The sequence below is a fragment of the Mirounga angustirostris genome, unplaced genomic scaffold (genome assembly GCF_029215605.1).
Source record: "Mirounga angustirostris isolate CCGP_5_RB_7025 unplaced genomic scaffold, mMirAng1.0.hap1 SCAF_15, whole genome shotgun sequence".
NCBI classification, from domain to species: Eukaryota; Metazoa; Chordata; class Mammalia; order Carnivora; family Phocidae; genus Mirounga; species Mirounga angustirostris.
The window spans coordinates 66,832,650-66,846,433 of NW_026991723.1; the positions used below are offsets into that span (position 1 = coordinate 66,832,650).

The window sequence follows — 13,784 nt, forward strand, 5'->3', positions numbered from 1 at the left end:
ACATCCTTATATATCTACATTTGAAAGCAGTTTGTCCTAAATTTTATTTGGCACTTTCCAGGAGAATTTTTGGCCTTGACTATGTTGCTGTGTAGTCCTCAGATGTTCTGGGTTTCTCCAAAGCCTTACTACCATCCATCATGAATAAAATAAATATCATATCCCTCCTCTTTTGATTCCTAGGAGTGTTTCAAGATGAATCAAATGCAATATTGGAAGTGAAGGTGTACTAAAAATCTACATTATAAATTTAAATTTCCCTGAGTCTTCTCCTTTTCTAAACACTGAAAGTGACATGGAACTCATGAAGATGGGGAATTACTCGCCTGTGACCGAATTCATTCTGGTGGGACTTTCCCAATACCCAGTGCTCCAGTTTTTCCTTTTCATGCTCTGCCTCATCATGTATGTGATAATTCTGCTGGGAAATAGCCTCCTCATTATTATCAGCATACTGGATTCTCATCTCCACACCCCCATGTACTTCTTCCTTGGAAACCTCTCATTCCTGGACATCTGTTATACATCATCATCCATTCCTCCGATGCTCATCATATTTAGCTCTGAGATAAAATCCATCTCCTTCATTGGCTGTGCTCTACAGATGGTTGTCTCCTTGGGTTGGGTTGCACTGAATGTGTCTTCTTGGCTGTGATAGCCTATGATCAGTATGTGGCCATTTGCAACCCACTGAGGTACCCCATCATCATGAGCAGAGTGCTTTATGTGCACATGGCTGCATGGTCCTGGATCATAGGCTGTCTGAATTCCTTAGTGCAAATAGTCCTGACAATGGTGTTGCCTTTCTGTGGGAATAATGTCATCGACCATCTTTACTGTGAGATCCTGGCCCTTCTTAAACTCATCTGCTCAGATATTTCCATGAATGTGCTTATCATGACAGTGGCAAGTACTGTTTTATTGGTGATTCCTCTGCTGTTAATTTTCATCTCCTATGTTTTTATCCTCCATTCCATCCTTAGAATTAATTCTGCTAAGGGGAGAAAGAAAGCTTTTTCTACCTGCTCAGCCCACCTGACTGTGGTTATCTTATTCTATGGTTCAGCCCTTTTTATGTACATGAAGCCCAAGTCAAAGGACACCAAAGTATCTGATGAAATCATTGGACTGTCTTATGGAGTGGTAACCCCGATGTAGATTCCTCATCTACAGCTTGAGGAATAAGGAGGTGAAAGAGGCTGTGAAGAAAGTCCTGAGCAGATATCTGCATCTGTGGAAAATATAAAAGGTCTTCAGGCATGTGATATCCTCAGTGTGAAACCAGGTCAGATCTTTTGTGTTCACAGATGAAGTCACTGAACCCAGTGTTAAGAGAATTTATCTGCTCGTAAGTCCAAATACAGGACTTAACATTCTTTTCAACACAGAATTCTCATGTAAGCCTTCTGAATAGTGTCAAGTCTGCAGTTTCTAGTTGTATGCAGCTCTGCCATTTGGTCCCATACAGGGCACATGGCTTTTCCTCAAAATAAACCTCTCTTTCCTTTCTCTCTCTCTCTTGTTTTTCTCTCTTTTCTTCCCCATTTCCTCCTCCTTCTTTTCCTTTCCCCTTCTCCATCTACTTTGTTTCTCTACCTTCCTTCTGTTTTCCCGGTCTCCTTTCTCAGTCAGTTTGAACTGAACATCTATTATTTTGTTGTCTAGTATCCCCTATTCTGGTAAAAGAATACACTTTTTCTTTTGACATTCAACAGTGCCACTCACTGAGTCCATGTGTGCTGGATGGGGCTGACCATACCCTCTAGAAATAGTGGTACAGCTTGAAACAAAAGCAAATCCCTCTAGTTACAGTGATTCATTTAGCGTAGCAGGTGAGGTCTGCCAGGCTAATCAAACTCAATCCAAGAATGCTGTCTCAATCTAAGAGGCACTCTTCCTGCTGAGATTGCTAAACTGGTAAAATGTGAACCTGGGCCAATCTCTGTAAGAGCAGGGAGCCTATCTGAGAGGCAAAGAGGTGTTGAGAGAAGGAGGAGAGTGTGTTGTGTGATCCTACTATTTTTAGTCCTTGATCCAGCTGTACCTAATGTCAGCTCACAATTATTCTTTTTAGCTATAAAAATAAATTACCCTTTTATAAAAAACTAATTTTGAGTTGAATTTTCATCACTTACAATCATATAGTCTTAACTAAAGCATTTCTTTGTACTCCCTCTTTCCACTCATATTTTTGAGGCTAAATACTGAGGATATGTTCCCTAAGTGGTCCCAAGTTCTCCAGCCTTCAGGGGCTCTCTCCTTCCTTTAACAACTAAATAATCTAATTTCTATTCTGTGTGCCTACAGGCATTCCAGTCACCTACCCAATAATTTCTGAGGAGTGTTTACATTTTCCTAGTTTGTGGTTTTCATTTTATGTCAGACTATTCCAAATTTCTTTATCATTCCTCTCTGATAATTTTGCATACCTCTGTGTTGTTTAAGCTCTCAACAATACATTTTGCCCACAAAGAATAAACATAAATCTCCTAAATACCCACATTCAAAAGACCACTATGTTTAACACCTTTATTTAGGCTTGAAAATAACATAAAGGGACCATGATCACTATGAAAAATAAATCAGTATTAAATATTACTGTTCTTGGTATCTATTAGCCATCCCCCTTCACATGGGCCCTCTAAAGTCCATTTTCGTCTTTAGCTCCTGTCCTGCTACAAGATTGATAGTTTCTATTCATTTCCTTCCTCCATAAGAATCAGCACTTCTCTCAATAAAAATGAATGGATAGGTAACTCAAAGCACTCCTCAGCATGGTCCTTCTCAAAATGGAGAGTGAGCTTACCCCAAAAGCTTACCCCAGTAGACTGCAGCTTCTACTCTTAGAGCTACAGGAAAGAACTTCAGGAAATTTTTTTTAAAAACAGTGCTTCCTCACCAGCAATGATTTAGAAATACTGAAGCCCAATATACAACCACCTTGAATGATATGTTCTGTTTGTGAAAATACATCAATACACTTCCAATAAAAAGCCAAAGAAAGAAAGAATCCAACCATTGCCTGCCCTCAATTATTAGTATTAGAAGTATTATTACAACCTGGAATCCACATAGTTCATTCTTAACAAAGAAACAGAATCCAACAATCTAAAGGTGATGGGTATTAAAGAGGGCACGTTCTGCATGGAGCACTGGGTGCTATGCACAAACTGAATCATGGAACACTACATCAAAAACTAATGATGTAATGTATGGTGATTAACATAATAAAAAAAATAAAATAAAATGCTTACCAAAAAAAAAGGCAGCAGAACCTGTGTGTTATTTGTCTTACTAGTCCCACAAATATTAACAGAGTGGGCTTCAATCAATACACTAATAATTTGGATTTTGCTTTTTGTATAAAGTCTATTAGTTTTTAAAATAGAGTTTTCATACAATATGGGCAGTATACTGTTATATGTGACACATACAACTAACAATAATCCTGGTTAAAATAATATTCCATCTGTCATATATATGGTTTTGTTCATTCTAGGCATCAGAAGTTTGATTGTAATAAATCACACAGAGTCCATGTAACCACTGTACATACATATAATTCCTTAATTAGTTTAATGAGCTTATAGCTTGATAATGACAAAATTAAAAGATACTGATATACAGAATACTGACTCCTACATATGTCCTGAGATCTAATCTAATAAGCATTTCAAATATAGTATGTCCAAAACAGAAATCTTGGTTTTTCCCATCCCCAAACTATTTCTCCTCATCCTCCCCATCTCAGGAACTGGCAATGCCATACACTCACATCCAATCCACCACCAAATCCTACCAACTCTATCTTCAAAATTTACTCTGAATCTGACCACATCTATTGCTACCACTCTAGTTCAAACTACCATCATCTCATCTAAGCTACTACAGTGGCTTTCTGAATCACATCCCTGTTCTTCTTTGGTTTTCCTACAATCTATTCTCTGCACAGCAGCCACAGTGTTGTTTCTAGAAAAGTATATACTGAAGTTCTAGAACAGGTAAAAATTAATCAGTGGTATTTTTAAAATCAGAACAGTGGCTGCCTATGTGGGAGAGGGATTAAGCTGAGTATCTACTGGGTCGGGGCATGAGAGAACTTTTCTAAGGTTATGTTTATGTTCTATGTCTTGATAGGAATTTGAGTGACAGGCATGCATATGTCAAAACTATGAATATCACATTAATCATTATATCATGATTTTAATGTATGTAAATTTTAAATTAAAAGAGAACTGTAAACACATATAAGTTTAAACTCTAGCTAATGATACACGTGCTGAAGTATTTAGGGAAAAAGGTAATGACGTCTACAGTTTATTCTGAAAGGCATCCAAAAATGACACTGATTTAATGGGGGAACAGAAAGATGAACAGACACTTAGATATTAGATTTATTAACACTTAGATTTATTAACAAATTTAATAAAATGTTGGTGGTAAAATCTAGTTAGTAAATGTATGATGTTCAAAGTAAAATTGTTTCAGTTTTGCTTTATGTTTGAAATTTTTCATAATTCAATGGTGGAAAAAAATTATACAAAGCCTGTTAGAATACAGCTCTTGAATACATGTATCAGTGAATGAGGCAAGGGTAGAAACTGGATAAAAAATAGTACTATTATAGGGGCACCTGGGTGGCTTAGTCGTTAAGCGTCTGCCTTCGGCTCAGGTCACAATCCCAGGGTCCTGGGATCAAGCCCCGCATTGGGCTCTTTGCTCCGCGGGAAGCCTGCTTCTCCCTCTCCCACTTCCCCTGCTTGTGTTCCCTCTCTCGCTGTCTCTGTCTTTGTCAAATAAATAAATAAAATCTTTAAAAAAAAAATAGTACTATTATAAATTCTCTTAAAATTAATGTAGGAAAAAGTTCCACTATTTTAAAAAGGCAAAACTTTTAGTAAGTTATTTACAACTATTACAAGAGAGAAATTAAAAATAAATTTTAATGGTCTCTGTGAAATTTAATTTTCCATACTGAACTCTTAGGGTTTCAGTTGCAATTCTTGGGGGATGGATGCAAGGAGAGGAGAAAGAAAGGGAAGAAAAGAAATATATCAGAAGATTTACCAGAATGAGGCCCTAAGGCAATAAGGAAAAAGGAAACAGCAAACATTTCTGGCATGATGTGTTATTGCCATATTCCTTCATGTGTTTTTGGCTATTTCTGAGGGGACTACTAATTCCTTGAGAATGTCAGATTGCACAGACCTTAGCAAAAGAAATTTAGTTCTTTCTACACCATTTATTCTGCAATTACACCTTTTCAATATGATTAAGGCCATAAAGTTTTAAATGCCATTCCTATATATTCACCTAATAATCACCTATATATCTTGTAACATCACTATTCTTAAAATGATCAAGGTACATAATCACTTACATTTCCCAGGGTATTTTTTTGAAATGAAACTTTACTAAAAATTAAGAAGTTGAAGTTCATTCAAACAATGACAAACTATTTCTTTTCTATGCTGCTCATATTCATACCAGATATGAGACAAACATTGACCATAAATGTGAGGTACTGTATGTTAAAGACAACATACATTAATAGTGGTTGTATTATAATAATGATTCTGGTGATTACAGAATATAAATGTTAATGTGTATGCTATAATGCATAAGATTATTTAAAAATGGAAAATTAGACATAACTCGATGTAATACACACTATTGGTATTAGTGATAAAAGGAATATTGAAAATAAATTTTATACTTCTCAACAAAAGGTTTAAATTTCATAGCATTTTGAAAGATAGTGTAAGTGCACCAGTCAGTGCCTGAACAAATGAAAGAAACTATTGAAGTGAACCAGTTAAAACAACTACAAGGACTATGTATCATACTGATCTTGGTTCAGAATGAAATTATGTTTTCATAAAGAAATAAATGCCTGTAAATTTAGATATCTTTGTGTTTAATGTCCTTAATTTTTCATACAGTACATTAAAATTCAGGAACATAAGTCAAAAAACTTAAAAACTTCCAGTGAAAAAGAGACAAATACCAAAATAATTATATAAAGGCACAAGGCAAAATAGATTTTAAGGGAGTACTTGTATCGCTTCTCGGCCTTTTGGCTAAGATCATGTGTAAGGGAGTACTTGTGCTCTATATTTCTTAGGTTTATACTAGCCTAGGAAATTTTACATTTTAAAACTACTTGTCTTACTATAATGGTGAAATCATTAGAAGTCCTAAGAATGTGCAGATGTATACAGTATGTGCAAAACTGCATTATGTTTCAGTAGGTATGACATTAGTATTTGCCTTAAATTCCTTCTCTAAGATGTCAAATTAGGAAATCCAAAATGTACTTCTTTCTTTTCACAGTACAAAAAGAGAAATGATAATCCCTAGAATAAGGTTCTCTGTAAAGATGCTGCAAAAGATATCTTCCTCTCTGTTCTTTCATGTGTATAATATAGTTTAGATTTTTATAGTATGACTCACAAGATGCACTTAAATTTCAAAATCTAAAACTTATGAAAAGTTATTTTGAATTAGTATTTTTAAAATGTGTGATATTTACAAGAAAGGAAATCACTTTCTAAAAATAATATACAATAAATGTATAAGCATGTTTATAATTAGGCACGATATGAGTAAAATGAGTGCTAGAAAGGAATTATGGAAATTGGTCTAAGAATGTCATGATGCTTTCCACATAGAATATTTATTTAAGTTTTTCAAGAATGAAACAGTCTGTTTTTTAATGATGATCTTATTATATCATAATGTCATAAAACATATATTTTTCTCAAATGCTTCAAAATTAAGAATAGACTAAAGCTGACATCAGTGAGAATAGAGGCCCAAAGTCGATGAAATATATCTTCAAATTGTTCAAGCAAAATAACTGAAAACCCAGAATTTTGTATTAAGCTATCTTTTGAGAGGCAAAATAAAGACAGTTTTAGAAAAAATGAAGAGATTTTTCCAAAGACAAGCAAGAAAGAAATTGTCCCTAGATGAAAGAAATGGAATGAAAAAAACAACAGCTAATAAAGAAATTGGTAAAAACATGAGTGAATCCAAACTGCCACTGTAAAAGAGAGTGAAAGAGAGAGAACGAGACAGCACTTGCAATTGGGGGGACTTAAAAACAAGGTAAAAATGAAACAAATAATGTGGAAGATGATGGGAGGGATTAGAAATAAAAAATCAACATTTTAAGGTCCTCAGTATTATTCAGGAGGATTGTAGAGATATTAAGTAGAGATTATGTTAAGTTAAACATACATCTTAAAAAGTTACGGTAATCATACAAGTGTGCCTGTGTGTGTCACTCTGCACTCAAACAGTAGAGAATGTTTTTAAATATAATAAAATATGTTTATAAAGCTTATGATGCATTATAAAAAGAACCTAGTCTCAACAAATACAAGACAATTAATATCATTCAATCTATGGCCATAATGCAACATTAGAAATCAATATCGAAAAAAGAAAAGCAAAGCTGGAGATATCACAATTCCAGACTTCAAGTTCTACTACAAAGCTGTAGTTAATCAAAATAGTATGGTACTGGCACAAAAACAGACATACAAATCAATGGGACAGAAGAGAAAAGCTAGAAATAAACCCACAATTATATGGTCAATTAATCTTCAACAAAGGAGGAAAGAATATGCATTTGGAAGACAGTCTCTTCAACAAATGGTGTTGGGAAAACTGGACAGCTACATGCAAAAGAATGAAACTGAACCACTTTCTTAGACCATACACAAAAATAAACTCAAAATGGATTAAAAACCTAAATGTGAGACTTGAAACCATAAAAATTCTAGAAGAGAGCATAGGCAGGAATTTCTCTGACATTGGCCATAACAACATCTTTCTAGATATGTCTCCTGAGGTAAGGGAAACAAAAGCAAAAATAAACTATTGGGACTACATAAAAATAAAAATCATCTGCACAGCAAGGGAGACAATCAACAAAACTAAATGACAACCTACTGAATGGGAGAGGATATTTGCAAATGACATATCCAATAAAGGGTTAGTATCCAAAATATATAAAGAACCTACACAACACCCAAAAAAACCCAAATAATCCAATTTTAAAATGAGCAGAAGAAATGAACAAACATTTCTCCAAAGAAGACATACAGATGGCCAAAAGACACATGAAAAGATGCTCATCATCAGGGCATGCAAATCAAAACCATAATGAGGTACTACCTCACACTGGGCAGAATGGCTAAAATCAAAAACACAAGAAACAACAAATGTTGGCAAGAATGTGGAGGAAAAGGAACCATTGTCCATTCTTGGTGGGAATGCAAACTGGTGCAGCCAATGTGGTACTATGGAGGTTCCTCAAAAAGTTAAAAATAGAACTACCCTACAATCTAGTATTCGCACTACTGGGTATTTACCCCCAAAAAATACAAAAACATGAATTCAAAGGGATACATGCACCCTGTTTATGGCAGTATCATTTACAACAGCCAAACAATGGAAGCAGCCCAAGTGTCTATTGATAAATGAATGGATAAAGAAGATGTGGTGTGTGTGTGTGTATATGTATATATATATATATACAGGAGTATTATTCATCCATAAAAAAGAACATAATAAAAAAATAAAAAAGAATGAAATCTTGCCATTTGCAATGACATGGATGGAACTAAGAGTATAATGCTAAGTGAAATAAGTCAGTCAGTGAAAGACAAATACCATATGATTTCATTCATATGTAAAATTTAAGAAAAAAAAAAAAACAAGCAAAGGGAAAAAAAGAGACAGACAGACAAACCAAGAAACAGATTCAACTATAGAGAACAAACTGACGGTTACCAGAGGAGAGGAGAGGAGAGGAGAGGAGGGTGGAGGGATAGGTGAAATAGGTGATGGGGATTAAGGAGTGCACTTGTTGTGATAGCACCAGGTGATGTATGGAATTGTCGAATCACTATATTGTACACATGAAACTCACTGTATGTTAACTAAGTCTAAATGAGAGGAAAGGAGAGGAGATGAAATAAAATAAAATAAAATAAATCAATATTGAAAAGAGAAACCCAAAAAATGTCTTTTAAATGTGGAAACATTGAAACATACTTTCAAATAATTGATAGGTCAAAAAAATCATGACAGAAACTTCAACATATTTATAACTTTATGATAATAATATGATTATCAAAATTGGTGGAATGAAGGGATATACAGTCTTACATACATGTGCTGGAAAATAAGAAAGATTGAAAATTAATACACTAAGAATCCAATTCAAAGAGTTATAAAAAGAGGAAATGGAACAATCTAAAGATAGGTGAAGACTGAATCAGTAGTTTAAAATTTTACCAGGCCCAAACAATTTCACTGGTTAGTTCTAATACATTTTCCAAGAACAGTAACCCCTACCATAAAAAAATTATTTCATAAAATATAAAAAGGTGGTTGGGAGGTCCTCTAACTCTTTTTATAAGCTTGATAAAACACTGAAACAGGGCGCCTGGGTGGCTCAGTCATTAAGTGTCTGCCTTCAGCTCAGGTCATGATCCCAGGGTCCCGGGATCGAGTCCCACGTCGGGCTCCCTGCTTGGCAGGAAGCCTGCTTCTCCCTCTCCCACTCCCCAGCTTGTGTTCCTGCTCTCGCTATCTCTCTCTCTGTCAAATAAATAAAATCTTAAAAAAAAAAAAAGAAAAACACTAAAACATAAACTGAACAAGGACAGTATAAGAAAGAAAAAAAATTATCAGCCAATCTCACTTATGAACATAAACAGAAAAATTATAAATAAAATAGTAGCAAACAGAATATAACAATGTACAAAATAATAATGCTGAACATCCAAGTAGGGTTTATCTCAGGAATGCAAGGATGTCTTAACATTAGAAAATATTTTAATGTAATTCATCACAACAGCAATTAAGGGATAAAAACAAATGATTATTTTAGTAAATGCAGGAAAAGCTTTTGATCAAATTCAAAAGGCATTCATATATTTTTTAGAAAACTTAGCAAACTAGAAACAGAAGAAAACTTCTTTAACTTGATAAAGGGTATTTATCAAAAACTTATAACTAACAAGTTCCCTTTTCCCTTTAAAGTTCCAAACTCAACATCGTACAAAAATCCTATGCAACACAATACAGAGAGAGGGAAAGAGAAGAGGAAGTGAGGAAGGGAGAAGAAGGGAGGAAGAGGGAGAGGAGGAAAAGGAGAGGAGAGAGAAAGGAAAGAAGGAAAGGAAAGAAAAATAAGGAAGGAAAGAAGAAAGGAAAATAGGAAGGAAAGAAATAAGAAAGGGAAAGAGGAAGAGGAATGTGGGAGGAAAAATTGTCCTCAACCCTTCAAAGGTTCTTCCAGCTGGTCTGAGAATTAAACTGACATGAAACAGATTAATAAAAGAAAAGAAAATTTAATTTCATACATATAGGAACTCCACACATATGAGAAGTTCAAAGACAGAAAAATAAAATTAGGTATATATGCCATTCTGAGCTGGGGAATGGGATAGGGGTCTGGGGCTTCAAAGGTGAAGAGGGCAATAAGAAGGGGAGATGTTTGGTAATTAGATGTTTGCCCTGCCATACAGATAAGTTACTCAGATAAAATTCATCTCTGGTAATAATTCTTGTTCTGGGAAAGACTCCCAATCTAGATTCTTCTACATAGTTAAGAGAGGGGCAAAATGTTCTCTTGAGCCCTCAGGGTCTCAAATACCTTCAACTCAAAATTGTCCATATGCCAAAGTGGCACATTTTGGGGAGACTTGTTCTGAACCCCTTCAGGAGGAAGGAAAGGAGAAGAGGTGTAAAGATTGGAAAAGGAGAAACAAAATTATCATTATTGTCTGAAAATAAGGTTGTTTACACAGGAAGTGAGAAAAAAAATTATTTAAAAAAAAACACCTTAAAATTTAAACAGGCTATAGCAAGTCCACTAAATACATGATCAACATATAAAATTCAAAAGTATTTTTTACAGCAGTTACAACTGTTTAGAAAATGCACTTTAAAAAGCATCTCACAATAACCAGCAAAAGTATGAAGTGCCCAGGAATAAATCTATAAAAGCTGTATAAGGCATTTGTGAAGAATCTTCACTAAAGCACCTAGAACAACACTTCACACAAACTGGGGAGCTGCATTTTGTTCATATTATGAAATTCAAAAATAAGTATGTTAATTCACCCCAAATTTCTCTATAAATTTAGTGTAAATTTCAATCAAAATGAAATTGGAATTTTTTTTAATTTCTGAAGTTTACCCCCAAATTCAAATTGAATAGTAAAAGCCAAGAGTAGCCAAAATGATGTTAAAATAAGAATGATGTATTTACTTACCAAATGTCAAGATGGATGACAAAGCTATAGTAATTCAGATAGCACAGTATTGGTTCAGAAAAAGATAAATATATCAATGAAATAGGGTAGAGAATTCAGAAACAGTCCAGGCATATGTGAAAGTTTATATACTATATAAATAATACTTGATATAAATTGGTATTACAAATCAGTAGGGAACAAAGGAAGCATTTAATAAATTATGCTTTGGTAATGGACTACTAGTATTGAAAAAATAATTAAACCTTCACCTCACAGTGTTACCAAAATCAATTTGAGACTGATCAAATGCCAAAAGCAAAACTGTACATCTAGAGGGAAATATAAGATATAGGATATCTTTAGTTTAGGATGTCTTTATATACTGGGATAGGAAAAGTAGATCTTAAATGAGCAAAAAAAAAAAAAAAAAGAGGCAGAAAACAAAGGAATAATAATTCAAGATGAGAATCTATATGGCAAAAATGCATCACTAAAAGGTTTAAATAAAAGCACAAATGGAAGACTGTATCAGTAACAAATGCAACCAAAAAAGGATTAGCATCCAGAATATTAAAAAGAAAACCTATCACAGTAAGAAAAAAATTTACAACATAACAGATAACTGGGCACAGGGTATAAACAAGGACCTCAAAGAAAAGGAAAGCAGTATAACCTATAAAATTATGAAAAGATGCTCAATTCAGAGGTGCCTGTGTGGCTCAGTCTGTTAAGTGGTTGACTCTTGATTTAGGCTCAGGTCATGATCTCAGGGTTGTGAGACTGAGCCCTGCACGGGCTCTGAGCTCAGCACAGAGTCCACTTGAGATTCTATCTCCCTCTACCTCTACTTCTCCCCCGATTCACACTTGCTCACGCTCTCTCTAAAATAAATAAAATCTTTAAAAAAAAAAAAAAAAGGATGCTCAATTCACGTGAAATCAGAAAAATATAAATTAAATCAATGAGACATTTCTTTGCCAAAAGATAAGCAAATATTAAACTTCTACAAAAATTATCAAGAATATGAAGAGGAAATCCCACTCACTGCCATTAGGAGTATAAATCCATACTATAAAAAGTGTGAAGTTGACTCATCAATTCCACTTACAGGTATATTCCCAAGGAGATATTTACAGTTACTCACTGAAGCATAATTCATAAAATAAATGTACTGAAACATCTAAATATCAATATGGGAAAGAATAACTACATTATAGTATCCTATAACACAGCATTATAGGAGAGCAAGTAAAATGAACCAGCTCTAAACTAATCATTTTGTTAACCGTTAGCAGCTTCTTTGAGCTTCTTTTTGCTGCTTTGGTTTTAATCGGTACAATGGAAACATCAATGTCACAAAATGAAATGAAAAAGAGTAATAAAGAATTCAGTAGAAAGCATAACATACACAACAGCTCCTATGTGATACTAGACTCATCAGAACCTGATGTTCTCACATCTGGGAAACAGGTGTCACTGACACTCTCTGAAAGAGGGACAGGAATGGGATATATGACCAGAAAACTTGAAGTAAATATTTACTAAAACCTCTTAAAAAATGAGAAGAGCAGCTAAAGAGGAATGAGGATTAAACAATCAAATGAGGCCCTAGCTCCCATTAGGGTCTCATAAAGGAGACTTTAGAAACATGAATCTATTAACATGGCTCATTCCAAAACAGTTACAGGCTCAGGACCATCATTTAATTAAAAAAAAAAAAAAAACTATGAAATAAAAATTATACTGAGGAAGTGTGTAAAGTTCTAACTTCTCACTATTTTCAGTTTTTATTTTGTGCTGAGTGGGAGCTTCAGATGACTCCAAGCAAGTAGGAGAACTGGGAACTGTATTTTTTTAATACCCAGTGTCTTTATATATATAAAAAGAAAATCATCTTGAATAGTAAGCCTGTTTCTAGGAGTACTATTAAGCTATCTTGAGAAGTCAACTTCTGACATTTTCCAGAGGGAATTTCAATCTGAATAGTACTGACTTCCCATCAACTATGTGTCTGTCAACCTTCATAAGAGATAGAGGGACATTTGAACTTAGATCATAAAGTGACTTTGGGAAAATCCTAAACCATATCCTGAAGGACCTAACAAGGGACAGAAGAGAAAAGAGGCCCCCAGTGTTTGGACACAGCCTGCAAGACCCTTGCATTAATGCTCTGGCCCTTAATACAATATTGAGGATAAATGAAACAAAAAATTATAAAGATTCTGAAAAAACAATCAATAGTAGTCACGCAAAGCCAAAACAGATCAAAAAGTAAGTTAATTACTCAGCTAGTATCTATGACAACTTGTGGAGGTGAAGAGAAATACATCGGAGAGCACTAAATAATTGGTGTTCACTTGCAGAGGAACTTCATGAAAAAAGATATGTCAAAAAGTACCACAAGTGCCTAAAGTTAAAAGGTGTTTCAACTTACAGTGAGGAAAGAAACTAGCCATATTTAGTAATAAAAATCTAAAACATACAGCAAAAGTCCATAAATACTTC

The 13,784-nt window shown here is 34.4% G+C and overlaps 1 pseudogene; it reads left to right on the forward strand.

The window, feature by feature from the left end:
* Positions 1 to 295: 295 nt before the first annotated feature.
* LOC123849860 (olfactory receptor 13D1-like) lies at positions 296 to 1,246 on the forward strand (annotated as a pseudogene).
* Positions 1,247 to 13,784: the final 12,538 nt, after the last annotated feature.